At 38.9% G+C, this 3,596-nt stretch overlaps 1 long non-coding RNA gene across 1 annotated transcript; it reads right to left on the reverse strand.

The window, feature by feature from the left end:
- Positions 1 to 115: 115 nt before the first annotated feature.
- Positions 116 to 3,389, reverse strand: LOC109302413. The gene is made up of 2 exons (XR_002098751.1): positions 2,756 to 3,389; positions 116 to 1,183 (listed from the first exon to the last, which is right to left on the reverse strand). It is a non-coding gene; the product is annotated as an uncharacterized LOC109302413 (long non-coding RNA).
- Between the last annotated feature and the right edge of the window lie 207 nt (positions 3,390 to 3,596).

Genomic DNA, 3,596 nt, shown 5'->3' on the forward strand with positions numbered 1-3,596 from the left:
AGGTAGTGGGGAGCCCAGCCCAACAACACAGCCCATGCGGAGCCCTGTGCTGTGAGATAGGAAGTACCTGTGAATGAGCAGCTAATTGTTTAACTGATGAGTCATTAGGCTGCCCCCTTTTAGGCTATGGGTACGATTTCTCCTTGTCCCTTCTCACCTCATCCCTTCCCTCCTGCCTTCTGATTCCTGCTGGGGCACCAAGTGGCTTCCTTTCCCACCTTCCATGCCAGACTGTGCTCATACCAAGCTAAATGATTACTGGTAAGCTAACTAGTTATCATTGCACTTATTGGTTTAACAATTAATCATTTAACCTTTAACATCCCTAGTTTGGATTGGTTTCCTATCACTAAGACTAGATATGAGCAAAAGGCCCACACCCAGGGTGAAGTAAGTTATGCTGGGTGGCCATTTTGAACCTGATCTAACCTCCCCCTAATCCCTCTGAATGTCTGTACTTAGACCTAGGTATACTACTGTAAACCTTCATCATTGCATTTTTCTATTGATGAGAAAATTATTTGAGAGTGAAAAAATTAAAAGATACTTTATAGGTTGACATTATAGGGGCACCTGGGACTCCCCTTGCATGTGAGTTTGGCAGCTGCTGGGCTGAAAAGTTATATTTCTGTGTTCTTTCTCTGGCCCCATGATTTTGAATTCTTTCTGCAAAGTAGCACAGTTTCAAAAGCAGTAAAAGACAGTTCCCCCTCCTTTGAATAGCCTGATGACTGGGTCTGTCTCCTGGTAGATGGAAGATATGAAATGAATCTCCTTAGATTGAGGAGGAAAGCTAAGCCTTCCATTTCCTAGGGTAGTGCTCTAATCGCTAGGTTATTGTATAAAAAAAGCCCATCACCACTGTCTTACGAGGAAGTGGCCACTGACACTTTTGTGAGGGGGACCAAATGTGTCAGCTTATGCTAGGCATACAGAAGAATGTCTTCTAGTTTCTTAAATGATTTAGGGAAAGGCATACAAGCATCCCAAATGATCTTACAATGCTGACAGAGGTTCTGGGCTCTTCAGACTGGGACAGTTCTGGGCAAGTACAGAAAAAAAATCACAGATGTATGGCAAAATGTCAAGTTAACTGAGGAGGTGTCTACTGATTTCAGACGCATCCAGAATTAGGCAGTAGCTGAGCTGCATGGTTTTGGGCTGCAATTCTGGGCTTAGGCACCTAAATCCTTTACTGGATTTAGCTTTTAGTTAAGGAAAAATATTTTGTGACAAAGCAAAATTTGCATGAAAAGACAGATTTTTTGTATGAAGTTAAGACTAATCGTTGTATGGGCATATTAGAAAAATTACATAAATATTATACTCATTTATCTTACTGTGCTAGGGCAAAGCAGTTAGACGCTTTTAAAAATACAATTGGGATGGAAGTTTTGTGCTATGGCAAGTTGTGTATACCCTGAATGAAAATATGGAACCGTGCACTTCGTCAGGTAGGATATAATCCTGCACTGACTGAAGTCAACAGAAGTGTTTCATTCAGTGGTAGTGAAGCTGAGTTTCTATAGCAGGTAGGTCATGATTATAAAGGGAATTCATTTTTCAGACTGTAGTCTAAGCACAAAGTAGGTGAGTATAGAAGAAAGATAAAGTGATGGAGGAAAATGTACTTGGAAATGTACAAGGAGGAAAGACCAAAAAGAGCTATTAGAGGTGTATATGCTGGTCCAGGCAAAAATATTGAGATGATCTGGGCAATTGTAAGCATAGAATTTAAGGCTGAATTCAAGCAGTGTATGCTATTCCAGGTGGCTGCTTTCAATGGCAGTGGGAATAAACCTCAGTCATATAATATAATTACTATGAGATCTCTTACCATTGAATGCAATATATATGTTTAGATCCTGTGTCATGTTAAACAAGATGTGATTTTTGTGTATGTCATATTGCCAGTGTAAATGGGAAAGGAAAGATAAATTGTATTATATGTTTGTCTCACCCTGACGTATGTGTCTACTCAGTTTCAGTTTGAGTCCTGCTTCCTACTCTTGTAGGAGAGGTCTGTTTCATTTTTCTGTTGCTTATTCCCTGCTATTCCATTAGTGGCATCTCCTACTAATCCGTTCATGGCAAAATACTATTAATCTGTATTGTCTGTAGTTGGCCAAAGTGACAAAAATTGCCCACTTTATATAGAATCCATTTTTGCAATTTCATCAATATGCTATGTATAGCTTACTGCAAATGGGATCAAATGAGAGATATTTTAAAGATGGTTGATATTGGCTTCCATCAAAAGCCAAGCTGTTCTTTAACAACTGTTTCTGTAAGGTTTGATTATCCACTGTCTTGAGTCGTGTTATAGTAGAGTTGGAGTGCTATTGTTGCCAGGATGGTCCAAGAAATGTCCTTGAGGCCAGGGTTTTTTTTAATATCTTTTATTGGGCTAACTATAGTTGAGAGAACTGTTGGAAAAGCTTTTGTGCATCAAGTACCCTGAATGTGTCCTGTTATTCACTTGAAGTCAATTGGAGTTTTTAGATTGACTTTAATAAGGCCAGTATTTCATTCTGTTGTTCTAATTTTTACTCACTTTGTGTTACTTGGCCTGTTCTCCTGTCACTCAGACTAGTGTAAATCATTGTATTGAATCCAACATATTTTATATTGACATAAAACCAAATTGGGAGAATCAAGTACATTGCAAGCTGTACAAAGTAAGGGGGGATAGGCTATTACTGATGTTTTCTTTTGCACAGCTTCTCTCTCATTTCTTATCTTTACCCTCAGGCACAGGCATAGTCTTTCTGTAGTATAACATGACCCCATTATGGAATGGTTCCATAATCAAGATATGAGACAAAATGCTGTATTAAAAGACTGAGGTGCCTTTTTAAATACTAGAGGTAAGTTGCATGAGCAAAACTATTTTTATAAAATGATACTTTACAAAATACAAATGTTCTTTCCTTTTATCCTATTTATCTTCATTACTGACAAGCACAGTAATTTTTTTTGAATATGTTGTCAGTTTAATATAGTACCCAATAAAATCTTACATTCATACGTTACTTTATAACATACTGCAAGATCAATAAAATACTTCCTTTATAATTTTCTTTTAAAAATAGATGTCATTTTATCTGTCTTCCTAAACACATACTTCTCTTCAAGCGTCTCTCTGCTGATATAATGGCTTCTACTTCTTATATTAAGCATGATCTTGCCATGGGACCTAGACTGAAAGCCATGGACTGACTATTTTGCAAACCTTGTTGGGAAACAAAAGCAGACTGTGTGTTTTCTGAGATAACACTAATGCAGACAGAAGAAAATATGGTTTCTTACACTACACCAGTAAGACCCTTCTTTCCTGCTTTACCACCAAGGATTGCCAGATGTCTGCTGATAAAATGGTACCATAGTGACTGTTCTTGGTGGGGGGGGCGGGGGGGAGGGAGGAGATTATTAAGGAGAGTAACCCCTTAGGCCAATGGTTGTCTTAGATGCCTACACCTGTGTAAGAGATCTGCCCAAGCATGCAGCGGGCTGGTGATCCTGATTCCCAGAATTTCAGAACCGACACAGAGGATTAGAGACAAGAGGGGTGCCACATTCTGGACCCTGAGTGGACA

The sequence above is a fragment of the Gavialis gangeticus genome, unplaced genomic scaffold (assembly GCF_001723915.1).
Source record: "Gavialis gangeticus isolate Ggan-Ray unplaced genomic scaffold, GavGan_comp1, whole genome shotgun sequence".
NCBI classification, from domain to species: Eukaryota; Metazoa; Chordata; order Crocodylia; family Gavialidae; genus Gavialis; species Gavialis gangeticus.